Source organism: Humulus lupulus, chromosome 5 (genome assembly GCF_963169125.1).
Source record: "Humulus lupulus chromosome 5, drHumLupu1.1, whole genome shotgun sequence".
NCBI lineage: Eukaryota > Viridiplantae > Streptophyta > Magnoliopsida > Rosales > Cannabaceae > Humulus > Humulus lupulus.
Window position 1 is genome coordinate 172616275 of NC_084797.1, and position 15877 is coordinate 172632151.

The window sequence follows — 15877 nt, forward strand, 5'->3', positions numbered from 1 at the left end:
ATGTTAAAAATAATATTTCTAAACTACAGGCTAAACTTATATAATCCATAACTATCTCTATGAGTTTCTAACTAAATCCCGGCCTGAACCAATAACCACGAATACTAAAATACTACAGCACAAGCTACTACTATCTAGCTGAGTAAAATTCTAAGATGCTACAGCCTTACAGGAGATGCTTGACGCCATGAGGGCTACTCTGGTGGCCTAAGGGCTGCAAGTGGACCCCCATTGTGAAGTACCACCAAGGTAGCCAGCTGGCGTGCCACCTGCGCACCCAAGCAGAGTGCCACCTGTTAATGCGGTAGGCGTGCCTCTCGAGCACCCCACTGGCGTTGCGCAAGATCTACTAGCTGGTGTGCCACCTGCGCACCTAGCTGGAGTTGGAGCCCCACCTGTGCCACAAGGCTATGGCATAGGAAATGTAGGTGAAGACCATGGTCAGGGCAGAAGAAAACTAGTCGGGCTTTCGAGCCCATTCAGCCCTCGAGGGAGAATTTTCATTAAAGATTCCTTACTTAAATATGCTACTGACTATTTTATTCATTGTATATGATCTTAATTCTCTCGTACTAATAACAGATCATATCCGCATAAATGAATATGGAATTTTCTTGATATTCATATAATAAAATAAAATTTTACTTTTATCTAAATCAATAAAATGTATTTACATGATTTTAGGACATAAATCCTAACAATTGATATCATGGGAAAATCTTTAAGTTCAACCTTCGTTGTACTCCATTTGATTTTCAATTCTTGATCTAGCAGTGATATATGACTTTGTTTGCATATATCTTTTTGAGTTTGAGATGATAATAGATTATGTGTCTCTATTTAAAATTGGTCATTTAGATGGTGGGCGTGTTTATGAACACTATGGGTGTTTATTTAGATATGTTGGTGTACATGCTATTATCTAATGGATAGAGATGAAATAGGCCTTTAAGGTTTTATGTTAGTTTTGCTGGTATGAAGATCAAAGTGTAGCTCTTGGTGGTGGTGGGGGAGGGTGACAATGTTTTGGTGGTGGTGGTAGGGGTTTATGGTATTTTGGTGGATGTGGGCTACAGCACTAGGGCAGTGGTAGGTGTGAGGTTGAAAGATCATGGATATGATTGTGGTACCGAGAATAAGTTGAAGATGAAAATGGAGGTGATGGTGATGCTGGATGGAACCTCGGAAATGACAATGGAAAAATCCATATTTGGTGGGCACTCCACCTTCAAAATCGCTATTTTCCATCGCTTGAATCTTTTACTCTCCCGGATTGACAGTGAGCTAAATCTCTTCTTCACTTCGTTGATGTTTTTGATCCACCCAAAGGACTTCTGCTTCATGTTCTTTGACATCAAAGTGACTCAAAATGCCATTCATGGCTATCGTACCCCTCGAGAAAAATTCAAGGATTTAATTCCAAATGATACATCAAGTTAGGAAGGGTCAGACAAATTCATGCCAAATCCATGACAACAAAAGGGAAAACTCCCAAAATGGGAGAAACTCTCCCTCAAAACTCTATTTCAAAATATCTTTAATCAATAATGTCCATTACATTGCTACTCACAATCTTATATCATAGCTCACTAACACATGTGACATCATTATAGAAACAATATAAAATGAAACACAAAAGAAATAAACTAACAAGTTAGTCTATTCTAGAATAAAGACACATCATAAACATTTTAGACTATTCTCACTACATTAAATACTTACCTAGTCATATTAGTTTATGTTGATGACTTGGTTGTAGATGGACAAGATATGACTGTCATTAAGAAATTGTTGGGAGAGAGTGAGATTACACCTCAACAAAAATAAGAATCTACACACAATTACACTTGACAGAGTCCAATAAAAGATTAGGGTAGAATGATGCAAACCCAAGTTGTAGAACAAACTCCTTGATCTTCTCTCAAGATTTGAAACCCTAGGTCGAACACCACTTGAATCCTTTTGTTGATGAGATATAAAACCAAGGCTTATACATGAGACGTATCATTGTACAAATTCTCTATTTTCATATCAATCATAGGCGATATATCAGCATACGCTGATATATCAAACATGTTTTTGCACACTTTCAGCACACTTGAAGTTTTTTTAAACAACATTGACTGAGTAGAACGTAATCCTAACAGGTGAGGGAAGGTTCTAGACTTCCTAGGTTTATCCTTTATTAATTTATTCATCTAAAATCCTTAAATCCTGAATAAACATGCATGTGACAAGCGTCACGTTTTTAATTATTCTATCTAAACTTTAGGTTATAATAAATATTATTTCTAGGAACAACTATATTAATCAAACCTTATGTTAAAATTAATATTTCTAAACTATAGGCTAAACTTATAAAATCTATAACTATCTCTATGAGTTTCCAACTAAATCCCGACTTGAACCAATATCCACGAAAACTAAAATACTAGAGCACAAGCTACTACCATCTAGCTAAGTAAAATTCTGAGACGCTATAGCCTTACATGAGATGGTTGACACCATGGGGGCTACTCTAGTGGCCCAAGGGCTGCAAGTGGACCCCCATGGTGAAGTACTACCAAGGCAGCCAGCTGGCGTGCCACCTGCTTAAGGAATATTTCAGGGTTTTAATATTTGAGGGTTTTTGGGTTCAGTTTTAGGTAGATTAAGGGTCACAATATTTAGAGTATTTTTTCATTAAAACACTTTCCAAAAAGGTATTAGGTCTGCCACATGAATCCTGAAGTACCGGGGTTTCCTGAGGTAATGGTGCGTGATTCTTGATCATGCATGAACCGATGCAATAGTATCAGGTGAGGATTTAGCTTGTAGGTAACTTAGGTCAAGTAGACTGAATCTAAAAATCTAGGTTGCCCTTACTTCTACTATCGAAGCTTGGTTATATCCTAGGCCGCCACTAATAGGCTGCTTTGTCACCAGGCAAACTAAATTATAGCCGGTCAGAAAAAGAAGTAAGCAACGAGCTCCTCCTCCCAGAACAAAAATAAGGACAAGCAGGTCGCCTCCGAGATCCCCATTCCCCACTCTGTTCTAGTGGTGGATAGACAAGTCGAGGTTGGACCTGATGTCTTCTTTGAAGCCGAGCACATCGAGTCTCATAGAAAGACTCATAACAAGGTGAACAAAATCTTGTTAAGTCACAGGATCTAGACGGGTACCAAAATACTTGTTGCCTTCCCTCTGTTGGATGGAGAATGGATCTGCACCCTGCTCTAGGACGACTTTGGAGCATGGAGTGATGAGCTCCTAAAGGCAAGTGCCTTCCTCCCCTGGACCAGTACTTTGTAGACTATTTAAACTACATCGAGCTGGCACCGTTGTTGCTCCCCCCAAACTCGTATAGAGTCCTGGAGGGGTTGAAATATTTATTTTGAAGCACGAGTGGGAGGTCACCACTCTTGATGATATTATGTATTTTTTCTGCCTCAAGTCCCATCTAGAGACAAAGCGTCGAGGTGATAGTTTCTATTGCCTCACCAGATTCCCCAACAAAGCCTCCATCATCGACCTCCTCAGTAACTCGAGTGACTCTAAAGACATATTCTTTATGTTCAATGGGTTCAAGAACTACGTCCCCAAATACTTCAACCTTCCTCGACCTTGGGAATGATCCTTACTGTAAGTTATCATTTTTACTTACACATTTTTCTTTGTTTAGTTTTCCTTCTTTTCACGAGCTAACCCTGCTATTTTTTTTCATTATAGTCTTGTTTAGCCCAAATCCACAGCATCGCCCGGATCCGAACTGAAAAGGACGAGGCCAGAATCATCAAGGAACAGGTCACGGAGGTGAGCCGGCGTGGATACCAGCTGCAGGTTATGATCAAAGACCTTTACAAGAAGTTTAAGGAAGTCAACATGCTTAAAAAGAGGTTGTCCAAGGTTGATGACAAAGCCAAACATGATATTGAGAAGGCCCAACAAGAGGTGGTTGAGGCAACGGGATCTCCGAAGGAAATGCTTTATCGGTGCTGGGCATACAACCAGGAAGGAGACTTCTCATTCCTAGACGTGGAACATCGGGGGCGATACCTCACCAAGTTTCAGGAATGATTATCGAAAGATCCCTTCGAGACCATTTAGGCTTCTAGGGTTGCTGATAGGGGTGACGAAGAGGTGAAATCACATGAGCAAGTTGTTGAAGCTCAGGGATGTCTAGAGCATCCTCTTCATTTTTCATATTTTTATGTTTTATTTTGGGTTCTTTGAACCCTTTGTAATCATGCGTTCAGAAGTTGAGACAATCGCCTTCAGGCTTTGTTTGAGGTTATTTTTCCTCGAATTATTCACATACTTATGTTGGTACATATTTTATTAATTTTTGATCTATGTTTTGTTCCCCTTTATCTATTATTTAGCCATGTTTATGAACTTTAAAAGGTCCTTGTACTGGTGGATAGTCATAAGAGGTTAGCTTTATATCTAGATAAATGCTTGATGGCTTAACCAGTTAATTCTTGTCAATGACTTTGTTATATCCAGAAGTTTCGTCACCTATTAGCATTACACCTATTAAGAATTAGTCCCCAGACCTTGTTATATCTAAGATTCATGTAACTAGTTGAATTCTTGGTTTTGTTTTACTTTGAATTCTCTTAACTTAGATCGTATATGGAATTTCTTCGAAAACTCGAGCTTTAAAAAGTCGTAGAGTAGTCAATTTTCCAAATTCTATGCTGCACAAATTTTATCTAAATTTGTTGAATACTTCAAATACTCTTCAAGGGTTATATGCCCCCAAGTGATCATAATTTATGAATATTCTATATCGCTTTTACAAAATAAGCTCTTGAAAAGTTACAAGAATAAGATAAAAAATATTGGTGCCACGTTTAAAATATGCAGCAACCCTTTAGTATCCAAATTTGATTAAAAGAAAATGGTTTTTATAAACAATCCTTACAACGAATAAAAAATGCTAAAAATATTAAAATCTAATAGAGCCATCATTGTCCTATTACTGATAGTATTTTTTGAGATGTAGAGCACTCCAGGTCCATGGGACCAATTCTCCACTTAACCAACCTTGTTTGAAGGTTCATTCACGCAAGATTTCCACGATCTGGTAGGTCCTTCCTAGTTCGATCCTAATACACCTCCGTCCTTTGACTTTCGAATTAAAGTAGCGAGTAATTGTCTGCTGATAAATAGGGAGATGCAATTGAGACTCCTTTTCCTGCTCTTTGATTAGGTCCTGGGATGCATTAAGCAGGTCATGATTCCGATCTTGGTCGAAATTTTTCTGCCTATACGATGTCACTAAGGTCACGACTAAGAGCATAGCCTCGCTTCCAAAATTTAAAGAGAAAGGAGTGTGCCCAGTGGAGGTGCGATGTGAGGTCCGGTAGGCCCAAAGTACTTGCGGAAACTACTTGGGCCTAGCCCCTTACCTTCATCTATTCATTTATTAAGCTCTCCTTTCAGGTTTTGTTCACTGCCTCGACCTGTCAAGTAGCTTGAGGGAATGCCATTGAAGAGAAAATCTTATTTATACCATACTTCCCACAAAAATTTGTGGAAAGCTCACTATCGAACTGAGTTTCGCTGTTGGACATGATATTTTTTGGGAGTCCAAAATGACATATTATATTCTTCACAATAATATCTAGGACTCCCTTCGAGGTTATAGTCGCCAGGGGATCAGCCTCAACCCACTTAGTAAACTTGTCGATGGAAAAAACTGCATAGAGAACTCCTCCCTTTCCAGTTGGCAATGAGCCGATTGAGTCGATCCCCTATACAACAGATGGCCAAGGCGATGAAATTATGGTCTCCACAAAACCCTTCGTGTATTTCTCAAAGGATGGTGTATGCTTCCTTCGACAAAACACACCGTAGGAAGGGTAATGAATGGCCTCACCTGTAGAGAATTGCCTCAAGCATAACATTCCGTGGGACCTAGTACAATAACTTTCTCGCATTCTTTTGATCTTCTTGTAGTTTACAAGTCATAAGGTACTCAATAATAGGAGTCATCCAGATCTGTTCTGTTCAAATCATTCCAGCCTCCACTCACTCTTCCTTGATACTTGGTTGTTCCAAGAATTCTATGGGGACCACATGTATTGTGACTGCTTTTTTGGTGGTGGCGATTCTAGCTAGAGCGTCAAATTTTGTGTTTTGTTCATGGGGGACCTGTTCGATGGAATAGAACTCAAATTAAGACAGTTCATCTGAAGCCTTAGCAAGATAAGCTGCCGTTTTGATTTTTTGAGCCTGATATTCCTTGACATTTTATTTACAATGAGCTGAGAATCATTGTAGCACTGAATTGCCTTTGCTTTCAGCTCTCTTATTACCTCGTACTCCGCTTCATTGTTGGATGCATCAAAACTTAACCTTAGAGCAGTATGGAATCAGCGCCCTTCAGGTGAGATTAGAATTATCCCATTTCAAGATTCATTCTCGTTGGAAGATTCATCAACGAAGAGTTTCCATAATTCCTTCACTGGTTTCCTCATTGGCTCGTCCTACCAATCTGTGCCTTCTGCTAGAAAATACGCAAGTGCTTGGCCCTAGATCGTTGTCCGCGACTTGTATAGTATCTCAAATTTGCTGAGTTTGATGTCCCACTTTAACAGATGTGTCAATATTTCAGGCTTTAGCAAGACCTGCCTCAAAGGTTGATCGGTTAAGACGTGGATAGTGTGGGACTAGAAATATGGCCTGAGCTTTATCAAAGCCAGGATCTAATAGAACACGAGCTTTTCGATTAGAGGGTATCTACATTTAGCTCCAAGAAATCTCTTGCTCACATAATATACTAGTTTTTGTGCTCAATTTTCTTCCCAACCTAATACGGCATTGACCATGTTTCATATTACATCTAGGTAAAAGAATAAACATTCCCCAACAACTGGTTTGGATAGTATAGGGGGTTCGACCAAGTGAGTCTTCAAGTTCTGATATGCTTGCTTGCATTCTTCGGTCCACTCAAACCGTTTATTTCTCATCAGTAAATTGTAGAAGGGAAGACACTTGTTTGTGGATTTTGAAATGCAAAGGTTTAGGGCCGCAACCTTTTCGATTAGACTTTGTACTTCTTTTCACAACCTAGGCGATGGAATTTCCAACATCGACCTGATCTTTTGTGGGTTTGCATGATCCCCCTTTCATTGACTTTGAAGCCTAAAAAATTCCCAGATGAAACCCCAAAGGTGCATTTCTGGGGGTTTAGCTTCATGTTGTATTTTTTTAGTATGCCAAAACATTCTTCCATGTCAGATACATGGTTTTTGGAAGTTTTTAATTAGTGACCATATCATCGACATACACCTCGATGTTTTTCCTGATCTGGTTAACGAACATCATGTTGACTAGCCTTTGGTAAGTTGCACCAGTATTCTTCAGGCCGAATGGTATAACTTTGTAATAGTATACATTATGCTCGGTCATGAAACTGGTGTGCTCTTTGTTCGCAAGGTTCATCATGATTTGGTTATATCCAGAATATGCGTCCATGAAGGACATGAGCTCGTGGCTAGCTATTGCGTCTACTAGTTGATCAATTATAGGTAGTGGGAAACAATCCTTAGGACATGCTTTATTGAGGTGGAGAAATCGATTCAGGTTCTCCACTTTCCTTTTGGTTTTTGGACCAAAACAAGGTTAGCGATCCAGGTCGGGTATTTTTCTTCCCTTACGAACTGATATTTGAGTAGCTGCGCTACTTCTTCTATAGCTTCTCCCTGTTCTTTTACCAAAAGACGTCATTTTTGCACCTTTGCGAGAACATTTCTTCCCATATCTTAATGTGAGCAAGCAAAGATGTTCAGGTTCCTTCTCAAACATTCAACTAGTTCCTTTTTTCTTTGAGCTCCAATATTTCTTCCAATCTTTACTACCCTCGAATGTATCTCTGGGTCCGTAATGATTTCCTTGAGCTACTCTAACTCTTAAAGCTCGTATCTGTCTTTGCCTAATCCTTGATCGATGCCTCAGGTTGGGTGACCTCATTTCCTTCTTCCTGAGGTTCTTCCACCTCCTCAGCAATTTCCACTACTCAAGGCTCCTCAATCTCTTCGATTATGACCATAGCTTGCTGCCCAGGTTGTGATTTTTCTTTCATGGAAATGTTATAACTGTTGACCGCGTTTTTGGCCAACGACGTGAGAACGTCAAAAACGATAAACCTTCAAGAGAATTTAAATGACACAGACAGTTTAATCTAGAAACGTAAATAACACACAAGATTTTATAGTGGTTCAGCCCCGATCAGTCGGTAATAGCCTAATCCACTTAGAGATTTTATTGCTTTATTACACTCAAGATCAGATGAACCAGTGTCAACTGAATTTCTTCAGTGTAAATTTTCAGGAATACAAAAAGGGTTTCTCTCAAGGAAAACACACTTTCTCTCTCTAGAAACTCAGACCAATTTTCAAATTGCCAAAAGTCCTCTTTCTGATCCCATTAATCCTTTATTTATAGGCTTCGGACCAAAAACTGATATCCCCTTAGGATCGGGATATTTTATTACTCATATTATATTTATTACATTTAAATTACAAAAAACATTCAAAATGTAACAAAACCCCCAATTTGTGGGAAGAATGAGAGATTCCCGCGCGTGCCAAGACCGGTTCTTGTTGAAGCCGTTTCTGGGAATCTTGACTTAGTCCTCCTCTATCTGGTCGACCCATATCTCCTACTGACCACCCATGCAAGTGCTGGTTGGACACATGCATGATGGACATATGCAAGTGCTGGTAGGACATACACTTGCTGGTAGGACATGCTTTTGTTGGTCAGACAAGTGCATGGTGGTAGGACATGCACTCCTCTCCTCTAACATGGCACTCTCCTCTAGCATGCCATATCTCTCCTCTAACATGGCACTCTCCTCTCCTCGGACCAAGATCCGACCACCACACCATTGGGCTCTCCTCGGACCAAGATCCGACCACCACCCTTGGGCTCCCCTCGGACCAAGATCCGACCACCACCCTTGGGCTCTCCTCGGACTAAGGTCTAACCACTCCACCTTGGGCTCTCCTCGGATCAAGGTCCGACCGGACCTCTTGGGGCTACTCCTCGGACCAAGGTCCGACCACACCTCCTTGGAGTGCTCCTCGAACCAAAGTCCGACCAGGCACGCCCTAGCCCAAGTACTCTCCTCGGGTGCACTTGGCTTGGTCATGACATCTCTCAAGCAGTCCAAACTCTTCACTGATGTATTGGGCTACTGCTAAGCCAGATCACCCCATCATTCCTTGCCACTTGTCATTTTTATTGCCACGTCATCGATCTCCAATTTTTGGGGATAACAATAGCATTCTGTTGACAGATACGAGAAAATTAAATCTTGTGATTTGATTGTGGCTGTAAAACTAATAGTTTCCTTATTTAGAAGATTTGTAATTATCTTTGTAATTTGTAGTTTATTCTGTAATTAAGAAGATTAGGTGTATAAACCCTATAAATAGGATTGTATTTTATTGATGGAATACACAGAAAGAAGACAAAAATTTATCTTACAAACTTCTATATGGTATCAGAGCCTTAAGGCTCCAATATTTTTTCTCTGCTTAACTCTAGTGGTTCACAGGTGACCTCCATTTTTTCGGCGATTTCCTCAGCGTCCCAGTCCTCTCGGCAGTCCTCTCCTTCGAAGCTGGGAGTCTCTCAGCGTACAGTCCTCTTAGTACATCTCCTTTGAAGCTTGGAGTCCCAGCTACCAGTGTCACCAACCACCTTTCTCATCTCATCTCATGTAGAAGCCCTAGCCCTGTGTCACCTACCAGCTTTCTACTTAATTTTTTTAAAAAATAACAAAAAACATGCTAGCCCTAGCCACATATCACCATGTCCCAAAGTGAAGAAATTTACTCTCAAATTAGTGGGCTCACTCCTCTTCCGGCCCAAACTCAGGCCCAAAATCAGTCCATTAGCTCCATGGGCTCCATTTACAGTCATGATATTAGTTCTCTCCACATCACAACACAAAAACTTGATGGTAAGAATTATCTACAGTGGGCACAGTCAGTAAAGTTGGTCATTTGTTGGTGTGGAAAACTTGGGTACCTCTCTGGTGACCTTCCCGCCCCTCCTCTGACTGACTCCACTTACAAGGTATGGAAGACTGATAATTCTATTGTCCTTGCATGGCTTATTAATTCAATGGATCCAAAATCCAGTCCTAGGTATTTATTTGTAAAGACTGCTAATGAAATCTAGGATAATGCGAAAAACATTTACTATGACCATTGGAATGCCTCTAAGATTTTTGAGATGCATATCAAACTCAAATAAATCAAGCAAGGTACTCCCACTATTACCCAATATTTCTCAGACTTACAAGACTTGTGGTAGGAACTTGACTTGTATATGGATACCTCTCCTTTTTATGCTACCTGCACCACACTACAACGCCAACAATTAGAAAAGGATCGAGTCTTTGACATTCTTACTGGGTTAAACAGTAATCTTGGTGAAGTTCGAGGTCGTTTGTTAAGTCGTTCTCCATTTCTTGACATTGAAGATGCTTTCTCTGAAGTCAGACGTGAAGAAGCACATCGTCGTGTCAAGCTCAACACTCCAGAATTGCCCTCTATTGAAAGCTCTACCCTTGTCTCAAAATTTGGCCCACTTCAATTTGGTAGATCTAATTCTGACCCTTGACCTAATCGTAGGGGGGAGCGACCTTGGTGTGATCACTGTCAACATCATGGCCACACGCGCTCCACATGTCGGGAAATTCATGGAAAACCACCAAACTGGACTCCTCGTCGCTAGAATGACAAAAAAGCCTATCAGACATAGACTGTAAATGGTACCAATCCGAGCACTCCTGCAGCCTCTTTGTTCAATCGGGAGCAACTCAAACAATTATGCACACTTTTTAATCAATCCTCCATGAAGCCCAAGTCTAGTCCCGAATCTCATAATGTATCCGTTGCACATTCTGGTAATTTTTTTTCGCTTTCCCAACACCATGGATCATCGATTCTGGTGCAACTGATCACATGACATGTTCACCACATTTGTTTGAGTCCTATTGTCCCTGCTCTAATTCCTCTAGAGTTAATATTGCAGATGGAACTCACCCACCTATTGCAGGAATCGGCACCATAAAATTGTCTTCCGATTTACTTCTTAAATCAGTACTTCATGTTCCTTAATTCAAATGAAATTTAATCTCTGTTCAAAAATTGACATCTGATAATCAATGTGTTGCTAAATTTGTCTCCAATTCTTGTCAATTTCAAAATCTATCATCGTGGAGGATGATTGGCAGTGCTAGGATTCGTGACAGACTTTATTTTTTGAACATTCGTCTAAAGAGCAGCCGCCTTTACATTATTTGGCTTCGAGTTCTATGTCTAAATCTGTTTTTTATTCAAATTCTCGAACAATTATGTTATGGAATTGTCGACTTGGACATCCAAATTTTGTATATTTGTAACACTTGTTTCCATCTTTGTTTATCAATAAAAAGGTTGCTGATTTTCAATGTGATATTTGCCAAATTGCTAAACATACTCATGTTTTGTTTCCTCACAAACTATATACACCGTCCAACCCATTTTCTCTTGTTCAGAGTGACTTGTGGGGTCAGTCTATGGTCACTACCTCCTCTATTAAGCGTTTGTTTATCACATTCATTGATGATCATACACGAATTACTTGGGTCTATCTACTTAGGTACAAATATGAAACCTGACAAGTCTTCCAAAATTTCCAGAAAATGATCCAAACACAGTACCAAACGTCTACCCGGACACTTCATACCGATAATGGTACTGAATATTTAAATTCCACCCTCGGTCCCTATCTTCTACAGAATGGGATTGTTCATCAAAGTTCATGTGTAGATACTCTGTAACAGAATGGAGTAACTGAAAGAAAAAATCACCACCTCTTAGAAGAGGCTCGTGCCATTATGTTCAATATGCATGTTCCAAAATATCTTTGGGGCGACACTGTCCTTACTGAAACTTTTCTCTTTAATCCTCTTCCTAGTAGGCCCCTTCAGTTCAAAACTCCATACTCCATCTTTTAGTCTTTCTACCCTCACACTTCCACCAATACCCTCCTAGTCAAAGTTTTTGGCTGCACTGCCTTTGTCCATGTACACTCCCAACACCAGAGTAAACTAGATCCTTGATTCATAAAAACAGTTTCCTAGGATATTTCCCTTCACAGAAGGGCTACCGTTGTTACTGTCCTCTCACCAAGAAATCCCACACCTATAGGGATGTCACTTTTTTTTGAAAATTCTCCTTATTTCACTCCCACCTCACTTCAGGGGGAGCGCTGTTAGGAAAACTTATATAGGATCTTTATTTATTTTCATGTAGATCTAATATTAAACAAATTAATATGAGATAACCTAGAACATGTTTCTAAAATTGAATTTAAAGAGAAACAAAGACAAGAATACTTACAATATACACAGAAGAATGAAAGAGTCATTCCTTCAGTTTCTCTAACTCTTGTATCCTTTCTGTCGCAGGGTATTATCAAGAAACTGAATCGTTCTTCTAATTTCTTCGTAGTCTTCCAATGTATCCTTAGAATCACGTAGACTAGTGTGGGAAATTCTCAACACATGAGATAGATCCAGAGAGAAGAAGAGAAAATAACAAAGGGGCTTAGAATAGGACTTGTGTTTAGAGAGAATCTAAAACTATCAGAAAACCAGTGATTAAACTTATTTTTCGTCTGTCTTGACTTCTCCCTAAGCACTCCTTTTATAGACTCAATTAGGCCATTTAATTTCATTAAAAAATTAATAAAATAATAGCCAATTTGAAGCCCTAGGTCGAAATTATCTTGGGCTTTAGGCCTGTGAAATTTCTCATTTGTTTATAAGCCCATTGGACTTAAAATCATGGCCTTTATTATTTTCTATTGATTTAATCAATTAAATAGTTATTTAAATCCTTTATCAAATTAATTATCTATAATTTGAACCTTGATTTAAACTTATTTATTAATTTAGATACCAATTTATCTTAATTAATAAATATGCCCTAATTTAGCTTTTCTTCTAAAAAATACATAACTCTGTGAAACTAGCCAAAATTGACCTAGTCAACTTTGATAATTCTAATTGATAATTAAATCAATTAATTGAGACTATCTAGATGATTTTATCCAAGGTACAATGGGGGCCATGGGCCTATGAAATCAAGCTCCAATAAGTTATCATAAATCTAACAAATAAATTTACTAACTTATTAATTCCTCGTGACTCCACTATAGACTCGGAAATGCACTCTTGAATTCATAGAACGCTCTATAACAAATATAGATATGCTATTAATTATCCATTGTTACAACCATAATTGTCACTCAATCCTCTATAAACGGTCTACAATGAGATAAGACTAAAATACCATTTTACCCCTCATTGTATTTTCTCCTTAAAACACTTAGTTCCTTGTAAATTATATTTCAATAAACTAATTTAATTACTGAAATGAGATCTCTATCATTTAACACCTTGAACCAAACTAAAAGGAAACCATCGTTTCACTTCTTCATCAGAAGCTATAGATGTCCATATCTATGATTAACACTCCCACTCATTTATACTACCGAGTTCCCAAGATGTAAGTATGTAGGGAAAGCTGGCAACGAACAAGTCAAAGAACTCAAATAATACAATCAGTTAGAATAATAACCACTCAGAATTGAGATCGAATTGATCTATGGTCTACTATATGATATGACTAGAATAGATAATAACAGTATGTTTACTTATCTTATCAACTGTCAATATCGGTCCAGTTCGATGTAACAAATACATCTGATCTTATCTACTTTGCTAATGTTCTGGAAAGAACATAACACTGTAATGTGTAAGTAGATCATATCGTAGATTGGCAAGTCAGTGTAAATCTTAGGACTAACTTATTTTGAACATATAATCATATTTATATTCCACAGTGATTATGTCACTATAAATAAGATTAGCTATATGCTCGGGATTTAATAGAAGTTTATATTAAGCAAATAATCATGAAAATAAAACATGTGAGCAAAGTGATTGACCAAGTCAAAAAATGATTTCTTATTCTTTTATTGATAATAAAATGAGATTACAAAGAATTTGGGTTTTAATTAGGGCATAAAACCCCAACAAGCGCGTCCATCATGAGCAAGAAGCTTAGTGGTCGTAGTGTTTACAAATGCCCCTAGATACTTCATTCCATTCAGTGCAAGATACTCCTCCTCCTCCTCCTCAAGATTATCCATCTTCTTCTACTTCTCAAGATCAACCATCTTCTTCTCCTCAAGATCACCCATCTTCTTTTGCCTCTCAAGATCATCCACCTCTTCCTACTTCTCACATAAACAAAGAAATACAGGTGTATTCCAGAAGAGAAAGAAATAAACAAGTAACAAACCCTTATCATAGTCAAGAATTCGATCAAGTGATATAATCACTCCCCTCAGATTATGAAGATAAACTTCCCTCAAATATTTAGTCAGATTTAGATATTCCTATTGCATTAAGGAAAGGAAGTCGATCTTGTACCCAAGAACCTATTCCAAAATTCATCTCTTATGCAAAATTATCATCTCCATTTAGAGCTTTTACCTCTAGTCTGTCAGATGTTGTGATTCCCAAGAATATCAGTGAAGTAGTTGGTACTCCTCAATGGAAGACGACAATTCTCAAAGAAATAAAAGCCCTTGAGCAGAATGGAACTTGGAGACTAGTGGAGTTACCACCAAACAAGAAAGTAATAGGGTGGAAATGGGTATTCACGATTAAATACAATGAAAATGGATCTATTGAGAGGTACAAAGCGCGGTTAGTTGCCAAGGGTTTTACTCAAACCTATGAATTGACTACACGGAAACCTTTGGCCCAGTTGCCAAACTCAATACTATCAGAGTATTGCTCTCGCTCGCAGTCAGCTTGGATTGGGAGTTACATCAACTTGATGTAAAAAATGCATTCTTGAATGGAGAACTGGAAGAAGAAGTGTATATGAGTTAGCCCCGGGTTTTGAAGAATCTCCCAATACAACCAAAGTGTGCAAGCTAAAAAAGTCTCTCTATGGTCTAAAACAATCTTCTTGAGCATGGTTCAATCGGCTCCTAAAAGTAGTCAAGGGACTCAGATACATGCAAGGTCAAACATATCATACCATTTTTATCAAACACTCAGAAACTGTGAAAATGGCAGGACTGATTGTGTAAGTTGATGATATAATTGTCACTAGAAACCATACTAAGGAAATTATTTTGATCAAAGAAATGTTAGCCAAAGAATTTGAAGTCAAGGATCTTGGCACACTCAGGTATATTTTGGGAAGGGAATTTGCTAGGAGTGAAATATGGATTTCAGTTTCTCCAAGAAAATACACACTTGATCTGCTAAATGAAATAGGAATGCTTGGTAGTAAACCTAGCAAAACTCCAATCGAGCTCGGAGACAAGAAAAAAATGTTTGAAGGAAGTCAAGTTGACAAAGGAAGGTACCAGCAACTAGTTAGGAAGCTAATCTACCTCTCACATACCAGACCAGATAGTGCTTTTGCAGTAAGTCTGGTCAGTCAATATATGCATGATCCGTATCAAGGACATCTCAATGTTGTATACAGAATTCTAAGGTATCTAAAGGAAACACCAGGAAAAAATATTTTCTTCAAAAAGACAACTGAGAGGAAGGTCGAAGTATATAGATGCAGATTGGGCTGGGTCAGTTGATGATAGAATGTGATGCCCCACGTCACTATGGCTGCTTTCTAGAATGACGACTGGCCCTACAAACCAAGACAAGTCTTTCCAGCGTGCTTTGTCCTCACTCGCACACTTCCTGGGAAAACTTCCCAGGAGGTCACCCATCCCTAGATTACTCCAGGCCAAGCACGCTTAACCATGGATTTCTTAAGTGATGGGCTACCGAAAAGAA